Raw genomic sequence first — 20,332 nt, 5'->3', positions numbered from 1 at the left:
AGATGCAACATTACATAATAAAGTAAAATAATACAATATAACAATATTATGCAATGTGTGTAATGCCTATTATCTCAAATTTGGCTCTTAGATACTCAAATGCATCCTTAGGTAATGCCTTTGTGAATATATCAACTATCTATTCCTTTGTGTTCACATATTCCAGTCTCACTTCTTTGCCTTGTACCGACTCTATCAAGTAATAATAATTGATTGCAATGTGTTTTGGATTTGTATACATCACAAGATTCTTAGATATGTTTCTAACACTTGTATTGTCACAATATATCATAACAGGTTCAATAATCTCTTCCTTCATTAATTTTAACAATTGCTTTCAATCAACACAAAATTTGAATAATTAATTGTTGCAACAACATATTCAACCTCTGCTATGGATTGAGAAATACTATTTTGAATCTTATTTGTCCATGAAATCAACCTCTTTCCTAGAAATAAATCTCCTCCACTTGCACTCTTTCTATCATCAATGTTTCCATCCCAACCAATATCTATGTAGACTTTTAGCTCAAACTTGTCATTCTTCTTGTACCATAATCCATAGTCTTCTAATCTTTTTAGATATCATAATATCCTTTTCAAAACCATCATGTGATTCTCCTTAGGATTAGTAGAAAATCTTGCAATAATATCAAGAACTAATGAAAAGTCAAGTCTGCTATGAGCAACATATTGCAATTTTCCAACCATTGATCTATACAATATTTGATTCACTCTACTAGAATAATCATTAGTTGAAAGTTTATGTCCAGTAGCCATAGGTGTTTCAACTGATCTTGAATCTTCCATTCCAAAGGTCTTCAATATCTCTTTGATATAATTTGATTGAGTAATGTAAATACCTTTCCTCATCTGATAAACTTTCAAACCAACGAAGAATTTAATCTCTCCAAATATTGACATCTCAAATTATTTCTACATCTCATTAGAAAATGATTTGCACAACAAATTATGTCCTCCAAAAATGATATTGTCAACAAAAAATTTAGCCAGAAATACCTTGGTTTCAGATTCACTTTTCAAGTACAAATTGCTATTGTTATTAATTCTTGTGAAACCAATTTTCACCAAATAAGTGATGTAGGAGCATCCTAGGTGTAAGAGAAATCTTGCATCACCAAAAATATTTCCTTTCAGTTGTTTGAATAAGGGTTTTCTTAATGTAGAGTTTTTGTCTGTGGAGGCTTGCTACTTAGTAAGTTAGTTAGACGAGCTTAAAATGTTCTAATTTTAGAGGTGAAGGCTCATTTTAGATATATCAAATTGTCAGTAGAGTTTTATGGCTGGATTATATGTATTTGTGAAGTAATTAAAAATTTTTGGTGTGTAATTTTAATATAAAAAATTAGGCTTAGTTTTGAAGGCCTTAGAGGCCTTGGATGAGGTCTAAGAACTCGACTGATGGGTGCTTGTCAAATCTAAGTCTATAGATCACGAGCTAAGGTTTCTAAAAAGTGGTTATAATAACCAATTGGAGCAAAGGTTCTAGAGTTATGACCTTCCAAAGTTGGGCTACCCAAAACTTCCAAAATAAATGTCAAAAATGCATCTGGCCAACTCTATATGTATTTTTAGGGTCTGTTAGCCCTAGGTATTAAATTTGAATTTATAGAACCTCCATGAGTGACATAAAATTTCCTATTGAAGAAATGCCCGAACATTGTCTAGGACAACTCTAGGTGATAGTTCACAACTTTTTCTTGTAGATTACTATAATGAAGGTGCATGTGTGGGTTATCATATTGTAATTCTGAATTCTATAATTCCACATTTGTAGTGATAATAAGAAGCCCATATTTTGTTCTCACAAATTGTTGTTGTTTCTTTGTTCTGTTATATTTTTATGGCATTAATGGGAGTACCCTTCATCAAGTGGTATCAAAGTTGTGAGTTCTTGAGTGTGTGGACAGATCACTGAATGTGAGGTCATTCACACTAGGACCATGTTTTGGGCTGAGCTTGTAGAGAGATAGCCAATTGTGAGGTAGTTTGCACTAGGGTTTCAATGAAAGTACGATGATTCTTCCACAAAGAGAGCATGGTGGGAGAGTTGTAGGTGTTACACCTAAGGTTTTTAGAGCCCTCTAGAGAAAAATACAAGAATTACAAGAAAAAATTCATAGAGGAATGAATCTAGCCATAGGAGATGATAAAAGGGAGGATGAAAGAGAAGAAGGAAATGTGGATCAAGTGATAGAATAAGTTTTGAACCCAAAAGAGGAAAAGCTTTTCAAAGCCATTTCTAAGATTGGAAAAAGACCTAAGTTTGATGTTTCCACATTTGTGGAAAACCTTAAACAAAAGGAATTTATCAATTGGATCAATGAATTGGAGGAGTACTGTGAATATGAAGATATTGAAGATCTAGATAGGGTCAAGTTTGGAAAGGCCAAACAGAAGGGTCACATAAAGATTTGGATGTAGGAGATCTAGTTGAAGAGGGAAGGAAAAAATCACTAGATGAGATCAAATGATAGCTAAAACAAAGTGATAGTTCATTCCCATGGATTACGAGCTTGATTTGTTGAAGAAAATGCAAGGGTTGAAGCAAGTGGGAAGATTTGTGCAAGAGTATACTCAAGAGTTCTACTAACTTCTCATTAGAACTAGCCATGTAGGAAGATGCTAAGGTTAATGGGTTAAGGCCAACCATTCAAGAGGAGTTGAGTTTGGTTTGAATGACTAGTATTGAGGAGGCATACCAGTTTTCCCTAAGAGTTGAGGAGAACCTGAGCAAAAAGTTTGATAACAAAAATAGTGTTAGAGGTCATGGTGGAAGATCTAGCTGATGATCTTATGAAAGCCAAAATGATGATTAGAAGAACAAGGATGAGGCTAGAAGTAGCACTTAGAACTGGAGGGGAAAAATTCCAATTGTTTCCATGATTAGAATAATATAGATCAAAGAGGAATGTAGTGCCTGCCCCTAGTCTACATTTTCGGGCTACATTTCTGATATCATTGCCAAACTCTTTTAGGCCAATTTATGTTTGATGATTAGTATTATTATTTTAGAGATTATCAGATGTTGTTTTACACTCAGTTTATTATATGATGAGATTACTTGGTACTCTATATTTCATGCATGTATGATGATTATTCAATGGTTTCAGTTATCGATGATGATTAGTTAGATGGTTTATTATTCCATGTGCTTCTTATGGATACTTACCCCATACTGCATGTGTATGGTGTGCGTGTTGTTTTATTTATGTATGGTGTTTCTGATGTGGTTAAGGAAGGGAGTCGTAGTCACCTGCTAGTCAGGATCTACACGATGCACCACTTCCTGCCATTGTCTGTTTAGCTTAGAATATTGCATTTGTACATGCGTGGATTTTTATGCAGGTTGTAGGTACCGGGTATCGACTTCCCTGAATTGTCAGGATGAGCGTACCCTATCGCACTGTCTCAATGGTAAGAGAGGGGAGATAAACTCTTAAGTCCAATTCCTAAACCATTTAGCCAATTGTCCTAATTGATAATTAGGAAAAGTATCTGAGTTAAGTACCCTCTGAATGCATCAAATGATGTAATTTCGAGATTATAACCTTTTTGTTTTGATTTAGTATATGCTTTTCTATGTAGGGTTTTTGTATGTTGTTATATGAGTCCTTGATGTGTTTTCTATTAATTAAGTCTAATTAAAAAGATTAATTAATGATTTAATTTAATAGAGAATTATTATGATATCTTTAATATTTAATTAATTGAGAAATTAATTAAATAAAAGAACTAAATTTGGAGATTAAAGTTCAAAGATAAATTTAGAACAGAATAATATTTATTTAATTTAATAATAATATAATTCGAGTTCATTTTTAAATAAATGCTAAATATTATTGTTAATTAAATTAATTAAATATGTTATCAATTAAGTTTCTAAAATTAATTTAAAAAAAGTTGAAAGACATTAAATTATTAAGAATTCTAGATCGCATGATCTAAGCTTGAGTTTAAATATGAAAAAATAAATTAAAAGATTAAATAATAGAAATTAATAACGTTATTTTAATTTCATAAAGTGCACATGAGATTAACGTAATAAATTAATTTAAAATAGAAGTCAAGTGGAATATTAAATAAAGTTATTTAATAATTTAACTTAATGTGCATGAAAGTTGAATGCAAAATAAAAGAAAAGATAATAAAGGTTAATTTGGAGTTAACTGAGTTGTGCAAAGAGTCTTCTCGGGTAAACGCACAATTAGTGCCCCAATTTGAGGAGAAATTGCTTATCACAACTTTGGGGGTTCATTTTTGGGATATACGTATTTGGACGGGAATTTTTGGGAGACTACTTTTGGGAAGCAAATTTCAGAAGGCTGGGACCAAGAAAGTTTTCTAGAGGAAGGTTATTGAGGGAAGCGAATTCTCTTACAGTTCCTGGAGATTGCATAATAGCATCAGGATCAGGAAGGGTCTTGTATTTTTGATTATCGATTTATTACGCAATTATCCTTTCCTGTCTTCTTCGTGTCTGGGGTTTGTAAATCTGAAATTCTCTGTGAGGAATATTTAAACATTACAATATTGGAATTTATCAGATGCTTGTTTATAAACTTCTGTATACATGAGATTTAAATGGGAAGGGTTGAATCTAATACCAAGATTCTAGATTAGAAGTTTGGATGGTTGACTATATTTCTATACCAATATAAAAAAGAGAGGCAATTCTTTAATATATTTATATGTTTATATATTAAAGAGGATTTGAGTTAGTATATTTATAAATCTATATATATATATATATATATATATATATATATATATATATTTAAACAAAATTAAATTTCAATAAAAAAAAAATTGTTAAAAAACAAATTCGTTATTTTTGTTTTTTTAAAAAAAATAATATATAAAACAAAAAAAAATGTATTTAGTGGGGGGGAGGGAATCACCCCGTACCCACCCCCACTGTCGGCGAGCCGACAGTACCTGCGGCCGCAGGCCCTGCGGCAAAGCCGACGGGCTTTAAACGTTTGCTTAAAAAAACTTTGTTAATTTCATTTTTTTTTATATATAATTTTAATTATTTAAAATTTTTTTTATTATTATTTAAAAATTTTAATTAATAAAATTATAATATATTTTAAATTAATAATAGTTTTATCTTTATTAATATTTAATAAATAAATATTAAATGCATTAAACATAGTTTGTAAATATTAATTTATTAATAATTTTGGTTTAATATTAATAAATTAACAATTAATGAATAGATTAAGATAAGTAAGTAGAACAAGCAATTATTGATTAATTTAATTAAAATTAGTTTAATTAAGTTAATTAATAATGAATATTATTTGACTAAATTATAGATTTGGATTATTGATTTAATGAAAGTTATTATAGAAATGGGTTAATCGTAAAGGGTAGTTGTGAAAACCTAGTTACTTGAATTCGACATTAAACTGAAACATAAACCTTACCTTAACTCAATAATATACTTTCAAATCCAATCTTTGAGACTTTGATGTTTTCTTTGTGTTCTCTGTGTTTTGGGGTTGTTCTAGTATTAACCAGTTTAGGTTGTTACCAGAGGCTTGGGGTTGTGAATGTGATGTTATGATGATTTGGTCTCGATCTTTCTTAACCCGACCATGGTAATGTGATGAAGTGCTCTATGACATGATTGTGTTTACTGTTTGTTATTGGTTTCCAGTTTCCTTGTGTGAAACTGAGATGTATGTATTTGAGATACTTAATTTAACCATTTTTGAGTCTCGATCAGTTATACTTGGATTGCTTTTCGGTCACTTGAGAGGACTGAAGTGTTTGTTATGTTCTTAATGATGTCATGTGTTGACTTGACCATTTTGGAGTCTTCGATCAGTATTGTAATTTACTATTGGGATACTTTCTGGTTGCTCATTGGAGAACCATTAGATTTTGTGACTTATCATTGATGCCTTCAGTTGCTGATAGAGAACTGTCGTGATCATATGATTACTAATTGATATTATCTATTGCTCATGAAGAACTGATGTAATTTTGTGGCTTATCTTTTATGATGTTTTTTAGTTGCTTGTATAGGACTGAGGTGGTTTTATTATGATTCTTTGATTTATGATTTCATGAGCCTAGGGTAGGTTATCTATGTGTAGAGTCGGGAAGTGGTTTGCAATGGGGGTCAGAGCCCTAAGAGGCTGCCTTGAGAAACCCATTGTAAGTCATTTTTAATAAGTGAAAACATTTACACTAAATGAGAGAAAATGAACCTAACAAGATAATTGTATGTTCTCTCCCATGCCTTGAGTGCTAGTACAGACTAGGATGGGGTAGAGAGAACGCTTGGTTATGACCTTGCATTCCATAGTAGGCCTCGTCAGTACGAGAGGATACTAGTGGCCGCAAGATCAGTAGGGACCCGAGATTCCTAAGGGATTGCTCGGGTAACTTCTACATGACTTTTGCGATGACACTTTATTGCTTGCATATTAGGTTTCCTACGTGTCTTGTGGTACCTTTGGGATTTAGATGTCGATCTTTTTAGGAACCCTTGAGTTAGCATACTTATAGGATTTCCTGGACTTAGAGAGTATTTATGATTATAGGTTTTGTTATCCTATTTGGGACTTGAGACTATCTCCTCAGTGCGGTGGGAGTGGACCATTTAGGTTCCACGCGATCGGGTGGTAGTGCTTTTACTCTTACCATTGAGATCTGTTCCGTGGTCACCGTGGCTGGAGTTTTTGTGATTGACATTTACCTTCACTATGTTCTTGGATTATTATGATGGATGGTTATATTTTATGATAGATGTTTTATCATTATGGATGTATGGATGTATCATGTATGGTGAATAGTTTCATATATTTTTACTATACTTTGCATCATGGATTTGAGGATGTTGTATCTTGATCTTTACATATGTATATTCTTTTAAGCCTTTCATACCCTGTGACTTGTACAGTGGATGATTGGGCATTCCGAATTAATTTGCCGAGAGGCATTCGGAACAAATGTATATTATGGACATGGAACTTTTTGATTATTCTTTCATATGTATGTGATAGTTTTTAGACTTAGAATTAATTAAATTTAAATGTGACTCAACGTCTTGGAATCTTTAAGAAATGTAACTTACAATGTATGTTTTTCGATGATTACATGTTATTGCTTCTGCTACTATGTGTTTGATGTGCATGTTATACTTTCTTACTTTAAAAAAAAAAATGTTTAGCAAACTTAGTGAAAGTTTAGGTTAATTCTTTTGGATCCCTTGGCGGGGCATTACAAGGAAGAGGAAGAGGACAAGGATCTGGAAGAGGAGGTTTTTGTGGAAACTGTTTTCACTACGGAGAATAAGAACATAAAGAATTTGAATGTTTCTAGTGCCAAGGAAGGATAGATTGGAGAACCAAAGGCTAGGCTAGAGTTGGGCTTGTTGATGATGATGCCAAATCATCCCTTTCTAAAGATGCTGAAAGGGGAGAAGTCCTAGTTAATTAAAGAGTCTTGTTAAGTGGTGAGAATGAACCTAATCAAAGAAGGATATTGTCTCTCACAAGGTCCAAATGTGAAGATAAGTGTTTGTAATGTGATCATTGATGGTGGAAGTACTAACAATCTAGTGTCAAAAAAGATGGTCACAAAGTTGAAGCTAAAGAGACAGAAACACCCATGTCCTTATCATATTGGCTAGGTGCAAGATGACCACAAGGTCATGGTCAATGACCAATGCTCAGTGAAGTTCAAGATTGGAATATACTAGGATGAAGTGGTGCGGGATATGATACTTATGGACACATGTTATTTTTTGTTGGGTAGGTCATGGCAGTTTGACATGCATACTGTACATGATAGGCAAGAAAATACCTACACCTTGACAAAGGATGGATTGAAACATAAGTTGAAGCCATTGAGGGAGAAAGAAGAAAAGGTATGTAGTACTGGCAAAATATGTTTTGTTGATGGAAAAGAGTTTCTCCAAGGTATGAAGAATGAACATATGTGCTTTGTTGTAATCCCAAAATGTAATACCCCACCAAGGGATCCAAATAATTAACCTAGAATTTCACTAAATTTGGTAACATTTTTTTTTAAAAAATAACATGAAAGTAAATACCACATATAGCTTGTACTTAATAACGGAAGAAATAGCAATGTCCATCTGAAAGTAAACATAACATACATAACCGATTACATTCTTTAAAGACCCCTTAACGTTGAATTACATACATGAATCCATCTAGTACAACATCCACATGAAATAATAATGATAAGTTCAATGTTTAAATATTACATTTCCAAATGCTCAATCATCCACTGTACATGTCACAGGGTATGAAGGCTTAAAAGAATATACATATGTAGAATAAGGTACATCATCATATTCTAATCCATGATACATCAAAGTAAAGATAATCACATGATACATCATCATAGAAGACATATACATCCATCATAAAGATCAAACAAAATAAACTAAGTGCACGGTTCCTCCCAACTGTTAATAGCATCATTAGACCATCGTGGACCTTAGCCATCCCTCCGTGCCTAACATTCCAAAATCATCGAAGATATCATCGGTATGAACATAGTAGGAATGTCACTCCTAGCATATACTATATCATATGCAGAAAGTAATCTACATGCAAATAAAAGCATAAGATAACATCATCTAACAAATGAAAATCATCAATGAAAGGATACATATCCACCATCACGAAGGACACATCAGCCATGACATCTCGATGAATCTCAAATGATAAGAGTGGAAAATACACTACCACCCGACCACGTGGTACCTAAGTGGTCCACTCCCACCGTGCTGAGGAGATAATCTCAAGTCCAAAACAGGCTATTCATAACATATATCACAAATCTCTATAGTCCAACAATCCTAAAAGTATACTAACTCAAAGGTTCCAAACATGATACTGACATCTACTTCCTAGAGGCACACAATGACATGTAGGAACCTACTATGCAAGCGAGAAAGTGTCATCGCATTTATCTTGTATAAGTTACCTTGGCAGTTAGTTAAAATCCATGGGTCCATACAGATCTCATGCGACCACTAGTATCCTCTCATATTGACAAGGCATACTATGGAATGCAAGGTCGCAACCATGCGTTCTCACTACTCCCATCCTAGCCTATACAAGCACTCAAGGCATGGGCGAGAACCAAAACTCTTATCTTTTTAGGTTCATTCAGTTAGTATTAGGTGTGAATGTTATCACTTATTAATCCAACTTACAATGAGTTACCCTGGCAGCCTCTTAGGGCCCCGACCCCCATTGCAAGCCACTTCCCGACACTACAAGTAGATTAGCTACCCTAAGCTCATGGAATCATAAATCACCACAGTCCTGTACAAGCGACTGTAAATAAAATCCAAAAGATAATCCATAAAAAGAATCATCAAATAAGCATCAAATATCCATAATAAGAATCATCAAATCTCCAAGATAAGAATCATCAAATCTCCATGAGCATCCGAAAAGCATCCATAGAAAATCATGACTACAACAGTTCTCTATTGACAACTGAAGGCATCACTGATAATCATAAGTATCTATTGGTTCTCAATAACCAAAATATATCTCAAAATAAATCACCATAATCATTGGTTCTCAACAAGCAACCAAGAATATCTCAAAATTATACTGATCGAAGACTCCAAAATGGTCAAGTCAAACATGTCACAACATGACATCATCAAAAATAAATCCACATTTTAGTCCCATCATGGTGACTAGAAAGTAATCCAAGGATAACTGATCGATGACTCAAAAATGATTGGCTCAAGTGTCTCATACGCATACATCTCAACTTCACACATGAAGACTAATGAACAATAACAATCAGTAAATACAAACATTTCATAGAGCATACAATCACATTACCATGGTTGGGCTTATAAAGATCGAGACCAAATAAGATCAACATGCCAACACATCTCATAACCCCCGAGGCTCTGGTAACAACCTAAGACTGGTCAACACTAGTCAACCCAAAAACCCAAAACAAGAAGCATAAAGAATACACGATGCAAACACATGTTTTGGTTTTGCTATCTTACATAGTTGAATCAAGTGTAGAGGTTTCCAGTTTTTTGTTTGCAAGTATATTTTCAATTATCTCAAGTTTCATCATTTGACCTATAAGTCAACCCGTTTGTTCCTCGATAACATTATCCTTCCATTAATAAGAATTACATTTAAAGAATAACTTAAGGATAAATATTCACTAAACTGATCATCATTGACCTTTAATTAAATTGTTCTCTTATTTAACCATGATCCATATTCTAATTGATTAACCTTTCAACTTTTCTAAGATCATTATTCGTTATATTATAAGAGGACCAATTATCATTCTTCGAATAAGAGATTATAACTTTATTTATCTCAATCCATTAACATAGGTACACCATCTATGACCTATTAACATCTTTTTAATTTTTAATTAGAAACTTAATTAAGTATTACTAAAGTTTGAGTCTTTGAATTTAATCGTCACCATCGTTGACAACCATACAATATCTAAAGTCATAATTCAAGTCATAAGAATAAGACCTATCAACTTCAATATAGATAATCTACAATCTCGTAAAAAGAATTATATCAAATAAATCTCTATTACATAACTTAATTATTAATTAAATCTAATTAACTCTCATTAATTGATTTAATTAATAATTGTATAACCATAGAAACGTTCTAATTAACATCAGTTGACTAATAACTAACTAGAATTCTGTAAGTTAAAAGTCAACTATAATTCAATACTCAAATGATCATATTAATAATTGAATAATAATAACTTGTTAATATTTAATGACAAGCTATATTGAGAATCTTATTATTAAATCTTTAATGATCACATACATCACTCTGCAACAATGTTCTCATTTATATTTTAATAATAACAAGCTATAATAAATCCTCAATACCAGATATTACTATCTCAAATAAGTTTTTCCTATGTACGTTGATTCAGTTAACTAATAATCTTCCAAATTATTAACCAATTCAATTTGATTAATATTTTTTACAGGACTTCGATAATTAACTAATCTCTTTTAGAGTAACTCTGTTCGTATTAGTTGATAACTATTTAAATTATTTATACTATTATTTATTAATAGTTTGTTAGACCCAACAAACATTAATAAATAATAAACTTATCACAACTATAAATAATCAATCTAGAGAACTTTTACATAGAACTTCATTAGCTAACTTTTAATACCATTAAGGTATTTAAACGTATTAACCAATAACATAATAATTCAATCTTAATCCAATATCATTTAGAGTTTCTAAATTTAAATCAACATAATATAACTTATCATCTTACAATTATTTAATCAATATTAAAATCAACCATTAGACTCCATTTTCTAATTGTTCTAATAATATTTTGTCTATACAAAAGTTGTTTGAAAAAGATCCCTATCACAAACCAATAAGACTCATTGTAGATTTTAACATGAATAATTTTCAAATTCTTAGCATTATCATCTTCATTAAACAACTCTAAAATTGTTTAATAGTATTCAATATACATTATAAAAAGTCCACTATATAAACTATATTAAAATCTCTTTTCTTTTAATCCATTTACTTAGATTGACTAATAATTAACTACACTTCTTTTACTATTAACTAATCTTAATTAAATTTGATTTAATTAGATTAGATAATAGACCATATAAAACTAATGCATATTAATAAGATTCTAATAAGGGAAGATTGCAATAATATCTTTAATTCATTAAATAATCTCCAATAGATTATCTCTAATCAAATCTGTTGATAACTATTTAAACCATTATTTATTAATAGTTTGTTAGACCTAACAAACATTAATAAATAATAAACTCATCAAACTATATTTTCGTAAGCCCCATTAGTTATTATTTAACTAACCTTTAAGGCACATCAATAATTCAAATTGTAGCTATGTTATAACAATGTTATAATGTAACTATGACTCCTTGTCAATATAATAATTCTTATTTAAATCTAAAACCAATATCATTAAAATTTGAGTCTCTTAATAATTATCATTAAACACTTTTACCACCCCTTAACTATATATTAAATAGTATTTAATATACATTAAATAATTAATATTAAAAGTCTTCCATTCTCTATTGAATTCAATATCTCTATCCATCAGCTCCATCCACAAACTTTCCATTAAAAAAATCTCCATTAATTCATTTAGAACATTCTTATTAGTCTTTAGACTAATTAAATAATTATTAAATTCTAATTATATTACTTTGATATATATTTTTGTGAAGTTTAAGCATAAAGAACTCTTGGTTATGGGAAATGAAGAGACATCCGTTCTTAAATAAAACAGTCCCAGTATGACGGCCATATCTCTCTAATGAACCGTTGGATCGGGCTGAAATTTAAATATGTTGGAGAGGGCCAAGTTGCGCCGCTTCTGACTGGAGTGATCGAATAGATTCAATCCCGATAAAAAGTTATGAATGACTAAATTTGGGTCTATCCAAGAGGCAGCGACAGGGCAATTTGTGATGAATTAAGAATTTCCTCTTAAAATAATTGTTCTCTAAATTTAACCATAAAAGGGTTTGTTCATATGCATCTTAAAATATAATCGATAGAAAGATTATATCTAATCATTCGAATTTTCACCATAAAATTTCTATTTTAATTTCAAATCTTGTCTATCTAATTTCACAATATAAATTCGAACCCAAACCCGATTAAGATCTAATTATTTCTCCTTAATTGGATCTAAGATTTATCTCTTGTTTTCTTCTCAACCAAATAAAATATCTTGATTCTAATTTCAAATAGTAGATTCAATCATAGAGAGTATTCAGACACATAAAACAGATATGATGAAGATAAGAAGAGAAAGAGTGCAAAGGAAATATGAGAATATCACGAGTGCACCTAGACACTGATGCTAATTTGCCATGCTTCAGAAGTCCATAGAAAATTTCTTCCTTCTCCATCATTCGCAATTCTTTCAAGAATCCAAGCCGATCGAATCCTCCAAGTGATAGAAGTGCTAGAAGGAGCATAGAAGCAAGTAAAAAATATATGAGCATATGAATCTTCTCCCATGCATGTAAGCTTTGAAGCTTCTATTTTTGCTTGTAACTCGTAGCTTCCATTAAGCTTGTAGCTTCTATTAAACTTGTAGCTTTCATTAAGCTTTTTTTAAAAGCTTCTATGAATGCCTGAATATCAATAGCTCTCAAGAAACCTTTGGAATGCTTCTTGAAACCGCTGAAAGGTGTCATCAACTAAGCATGGGTCTTTTCCAATTCTTTTTTGATGAGTCATAGAATTGTAGACACCTTGTGCTTAATTGATGCACTAACTCTCGTGTTGTTGACACATGTTAATTCCCATGCAAGCTTATAACTCCAATCTACTTTATTCTTTCCAATTTTATTTATTAAATCTCATGCACTAACTTTAATATCTCCACTTTTCAATCTTAATATATTTATATTTTAATCATATGAGATTTAGAATCTTTTAATAATTTAAAATATATTTTTCACTTTTAAATTTTATTTTTCAAAACTTTATTGCTAAAATATTTATTAGCTTTAATAATAATATTATTTAGTCATCTTTTTAAAAATGAGCTCCAAATATATTATTATTAAAATAAATATTGTCACATTCTAAATTTAATATTATAACTTTTATCTTCCAATTTAATTATTTTATTTAATTAATTTCTCAATTAATTAAATAAAATAAATATCAAAATACCATATTAATTTTCTATTAAATTAAATCATTAACTAAATCTTTTAATTAGGCTTAATTAATAGAAAATACTTCAAAGACTCACAAAGGTAAAAATACGAAAAATCCATCATAGCCAATATACATACAAATCAAACCAAGGGGTTTATATCACGAATTACATCATCTGACACATTCGGAGGGTACTCAACTCAGATACTTGTCCTAATTTTTCAATTAGAACAAATGGCTTAAAAGGTTGAGATTTGGACTTGAGAATTTATCTCCCCTCTCTTACCATTGAGATAATGTGATAGGGTACGCTCATCCTGGCAATTCAGGGAAGTCGATACCCGGTACCTGCAACCTGCATAAAAAATATGCATGTACAAGCACAATATATACTAAACTAAATAGGCAATGACAGGAAATGGTTCATCGTGTAAATCTCGACTAGCAGGTGACTACGACTCCCTTCCTTAACCACATCAGACACACTACACAAAATCAAACACGCACACCATACACATGCAAGTATGGGATAAGTATCCATAAGAAAACACATATGATAATAAATCATCTTACTAATCATCATTAATAACTGCAAACACTGAAAATAATCATCATACATACATGAAATGTAGAGTCTAAGTAATCTCATCACATATCAATTGAATCCATAGCACAATATCTGATAATCTCATAGTAATGTTACTAACCATCAACATGAAACTAGCTCTAAAAGAGTTCAGCAATGATAAAAAAATGCAAATCAGGGACAGGCACTACATCCACCCCCCCTGGGATTAGGCTTACTCTTGGAAGCCTACAAGAATGAAAAGCTAAGATACTCACTATGCATTTCCCATTGAACCCTTTTCCTCCTTACAGGGGAATATGATTCCACTAAAAATTTTACAACACACTTAGACCAATATGATTATGGTTTAATAGTAAACCGAAAACTATATCGATCCAACATCATTCCTTTAACAACTACTGAAATATATCCCTTAATACATTCTAAACAAGAGCAACTTAATGCTTGCAAAGATAAACAAAGGTATACTACCTTGAAACTTAGATAAAAGATACATGCTTTACAACTAGAATAAGTTTCAATTTTCAGTTTTGCCCTCATTTAAGTTTTCAGTAGGATTTTCAATTTTGAAAACTAAGTGTTGAAGCATGAAAAATATGCAAATAACAGTTTTAAATTCTGTTTTCAGTTCACCTAGTTTTCAAGTTTTCAGTTTGAAAGAGATACACATGATAGTTCAAAGTTTTTATTTTGTTTAACTAGTTAATAACTAGTGACATTCCAATATACCCAGAGCTCCCAATGTTGAAATTCAGGCTCTGATACCAAATGTAATGCCCCGCCAAGGGATCCAAAGAATTAACCTAGAATTTCACTAAATTTGGTAACATTTTTTTAATAAAAATAACATGAAAGTAAATACCACATATAGCTTGTACTTAATAATGGAAGCAATAGCAATGTCCATCTGAAAGTAAACATAACATACATAACCGATTACATTCTTTAAATATCCCTTAACGTTGAATTACATACATGAATCCATCTAGTACAACATCCACATGAAATAATAATGATAAGTTCAATGTTTAAATATTACATTTCCAAATGCTCAATCATCCACTGTACATGTCACAGGGTATGAAGGCTTAAAAGAATATACATATGTAGAATAAGGTACATCATCCTATTCTAATCCATGATACATCAAAGTAAAGATAATCACATGATACATCATCATAGAAGACATATACATCCATCATAAAGATCAAACAAAATAAACTAAGTGCACGGTTCCTCCCAACCGTTAATAGCATCGTTAGACCATCGTGGGCCCTAGCCATCCCTCCATGCGTAACATTCCAAAATCACCGAAGATATCATCGGTATGAACATAGTAGGAATGTCACTCCTAGAATATACTATATCATATGCAGAAAGTAATCTACATGCAAATAAAAGCATAAGATAACATCATCTAACAAATGCAAATCATCAATGAAAGGATACATATCCACCATCACGAAGGACGCATCAGCCACGACGTCTCGATGAATCTCAAATGATAAGAGTGGAAAATACACTACCACTCGACCACGTGGTACTTAAGTGGTCCACTCCCATCGTGCTGAGGAGATAATCTCAAGTCCCAAACAGGCTATTTATAACACAGCACAAATCTCTATAGTCCAAGAATCCTAAAAGTATACTAACTCAAAGGTTCCAAACACGATACTGACATCTACTTCCTAGAGGCACACAATGACATGTAGGAACCTACTATGCAAGCGAGAAAGTGTCATCACATTTATCTCGTACAAGTTACCCTGGCAGTTAGTTAAACTCCACGGGTCCATACAGATCTCATGCGGCCACTAGTATCCTCTCATATTGACAAGGCATACTATGGAATGCAAGGTCGCAACCATGCGTTCTCACTACTCCCATCCTAGCCTATACAAGCACTCAAAGCATGGGCGAGAACCAAAACTCTTATCTTTTTAAGTTCATTCAGTTAGTATTAGGTGTGAATGTTATCACTTATTAATCCAACTTACAATGAGTTACCCTAGCAGCCTCTTAGGGCCTCAGCCCCCATTGCAAGCCACTTCCCGACACTACAAGTAGATTACCTACGCTAGGCTCATGGAATCATAAATCACCACAGTCCTGTACAAGCGACTGTAAATAAAATTCAAAAGATAATCCATAAAAAAGAATCATCAAATAAGCATCAAATATCCATAATAAGAATCATCAAATCTCCAAGATAAGAATCATCAAATCTCCATGAGCATCCGAAAAGCATCCATAAAAAATAATGACCACAACAGTTCTCTATTGGCAACTGAAGGCATCACTGATAATCATAAGTATCCATTGGTTCTCAATAACCAAAATATATCTCAAAATAAATCACTATAATCATTGGTTCTCAACAAGCAACCAAGAATATCTCAAAATCATACTGATCGAAGACTCCAAAATGATCGAGTCAAACATGTCATAACATGACATCATCAAAAATAAATTCACATTTTAGTTCCATCATAGTGACTAGAAAGTAATCCAAGGATAACTGATCGATGACTAAAAAATGATTAGCTCAAGTGTCTCATACGCATACATCTCAGCTTCACACATGAAGACTGATGAACAATAACAATCAGTAAATACAAACATTTCATAGATCATACGATCACATTACCATGGTTGAGCTTATAAAGATCGAGACCAAATAAGATCAACATGCCAACACATCTCATAACCCCCAAGGCTCTGGTAACAACCTAAGACTGGTCAACACTAGTCAACCCAAAAACCCAAAACAAGAAGCATAAAGAATACACGATGCAAACACATGTTTTGATTTTACTATCTTACATAGTTGAATCAAGTGTAGAGGTTTCCAGTTTTCTGTTTGCAAGTATATTTTCAAGTGTCTCAAGTTTCATCATTTGACCTACAAGTCAACCCGTTTGTTCTTCGATAACATTATCCTTCCATTAATAAGAATTACATTTAAAGAATAACTTAAGGATAAATATTCACTAAACTGATCATCATTGACCTTTAATTAAATTGTTCTCTTATTTAACCATGATCCATATTCTAATTGATTAACCTTTCAACTTTTCTAAGATCATTATTTGTTATATTATAAGAAGACCAATTATCATTCTTCAAATAAGAGATTATAACTTTATTTATCTCAATCCATTAACATAGGTACACCATCTATGACCTATTAACATCTTTTTAGTTTTCAATTAAAAACTTAATTAAGTATTACTAAAGTTTGAGTCTTTGAATTTAATCGTCACCATCGTTGACAACCATACAATATCTAAAGTCATAATTCAAGTCATAAGAATAAGACTTGTCAACTTCAATATAGATAATCTACAATCTTGTTAAAAGAATTATATCAAATAAATCTCTATTACATAACTTAATTATTAATTAAATCTAATTAACTCTCATTAATTGATTTAATTAATAATTGTATAACCATAGAAACGTTCTAATTAACATCAGTTGACTAACAACTAACTAGAATTCTGTAAGTTAAAAGTCAACTATAATTCAATACTCAAATGATCATATTAATAATTGAATAATAATAACTTGTTAATATTTAATGACAAGCTATATTGAGAATCTTATTATTAAATCTTTAATGATCACATACATCACTCTGCAACAATGTTCTCATTTATATTTTAATAATAACAAGTTATAATAAATCCTCAATACCAGATATTATTATCTCAAATAAGTTTTCCCTATGTACGTTGATTCAGTTAACTGATAATCCTCCAAATTATTAACCAATTTAATTTAATTAATATCTTTTACAGTACTTTGATCATTAACTAATCTCTTTTAGAGTAACTCTGTTCGTATTAGTTGATAACTATTTAAACTATTTATACTATTATTTATTAATAGTTTGTTAGACCCAACAAACATTAATAAATAATAAACTTATCACAACTATAAATAATCAATCTAGAGAACTTTTACATAGAACTTCATTAGCTAACTTTTAATACCATTAAGGTATTCAAACGTATTAACCAATAACATAATAATTCAATCTTAATCCAATATCATTTAAAATTTCTAAATTTAAATCAACATAATATAACTTATCATCTTACAATTATTTAATCAATATTAAAATCAACCATTAGACTCCATTTTCTAATTATTCTAATAATATTTTGTCTATATAAAAGTTGTTTGAAAAAGATCCCTATCACAAACCAATAAGACTCATTATAGATTTTAACATGAATAATTTTCAAAGTCTTAGCATTATCATCTTCATTAAACAACTCTAAATTTTTTTAATAGTATTCAATATACTTTATAAAAAATTCACTATATAAATTATATTAAAATCTCTTTTCTTTTAATCCATTTACTTAGATTGACTAATAATTAACTACACTTCTTTTACTATTAACTAATCTTAATTAAATTTGATTTAATTAGATTAGATAATAGACCATATAAAACTAATGCATATTAATAAGATTCTAATAAAGAAAGATTGCAATAATATCTTTAATTCATTAAATAATTTTTAATAGATTATCTCTAATCAAATTTGTTGATAACTATTTAAACCATTATTTATTAATAGTTTGTTAGACCTAACAAACATTAATAAATAATAAACTCATCAAACTATATTTCCGTAAGTCCCATTAGTTATTATTTAACTAACCTTTAAGGCATATCAATAGTTCAAATCGTAGCTATGTTATAACAATGTTATAATGTAACTATGACTCCTTGTCAATATAATAATTCTTATTTAAATCTAAAACCAATGTCGTTAAAATTTGAGTATCTTAATAATCATCATTAAACACTTTTACCACCCCTTAACTATATATTAAATATTATTTAATATACATTAAATAATTAATATTAAAAGTCATCCATTCTCTATTGAATTCAATATCTCTATCCATCAGCTCCATCCACAAACTTTCCATTAAAAAAATCTCCATTAATTCATTTAGAATATTCTTATTAGTCTTTAGACTAATTAAATAATTATTAAATTCTAATTATATTACTTTGATATATATTTTTGTGAAGTTTAAGCATAAAGAACTCTTAGTTATGGGAAATGAAGAGACATCCGTTTTTGAATAAAACAGTCCCAGTACGACAGCCATATCTCCCTAATGAACCGTTGGATCAGGCTGAAATTTAAATATGTTGGAGAGGGCCAAGTTGCACCGATTCTGACTGGAGCGATCGAATAAATTTGATCCCGATAAAAAGTTATGAATGACTGAATTCAGGTCTATCCAAGAGGCATCTACAGGACAATTTGTGATGAATTAAGAATTTTCTCTTAAAATAATTGTTCTCTAAATTTAACTATAAAAGGGTTTGTTCATATGCATCTTAAAATATAATTGATAGAAAGATTATATCTAATCATTTGAATTTTCACCATAAAATTTCTATTTTAATTCCAAATCTTGTCTATCTAATTTCACAATATAAATTCGAATCCAAACCCGATTAAGATCTAATTATTTCTCCTTAATTGGATCTAAGATTTATCTTTTATTTTCTTCTCAACCAAATAAAATATCTTGATTTCAATTTTAAATAGTAGATTCAATCATAGAGAGTATTCAGATACATAAAACAGATATGATGAAGACAGGAAGAGAAAGAGTGCAAAGGAAATATGAGAATATCACGAGTGCACCTGGACACTGATGCTAATTTGCCATGCCTCAGAAGTCCATAGAAAATCCCTTCCTTCTCCATCATTCGCAATTCTTCCAAAAATCCAAGCCGATCGAATCTTCCAAGTGATTAGAAGTGCTAGAAGGAGCATAGAAGCAAGTAAAAAATATATGAGCATATGAATCTTCTCCCATGCATGTAAGCTTTGAAGCTTCTATTTTTGCTTGTAACTCGTGGCTTCCATTAAGCTTGTAGCTTCTATTAAACTTGTAGCTTCCATTAAGCTTTTTTTTTAAACTTCTATGAATGCCTGAATATCAAAAGCTCTGAAGAAACCTTT

Source organism: Cupressus sempervirens, chromosome 11 (genome assembly GCF_028749045.1).
Source record: "Cupressus sempervirens isolate cs-2001-9-10 chromosome 11, ASM2874904v1, whole genome shotgun sequence".
NCBI lineage: Eukaryota > Viridiplantae > Streptophyta > Pinopsida > Cupressales > Cupressaceae > Cupressus > Cupressus sempervirens.
Note: the sequence above shows the minus strand (reverse complement) of the source record.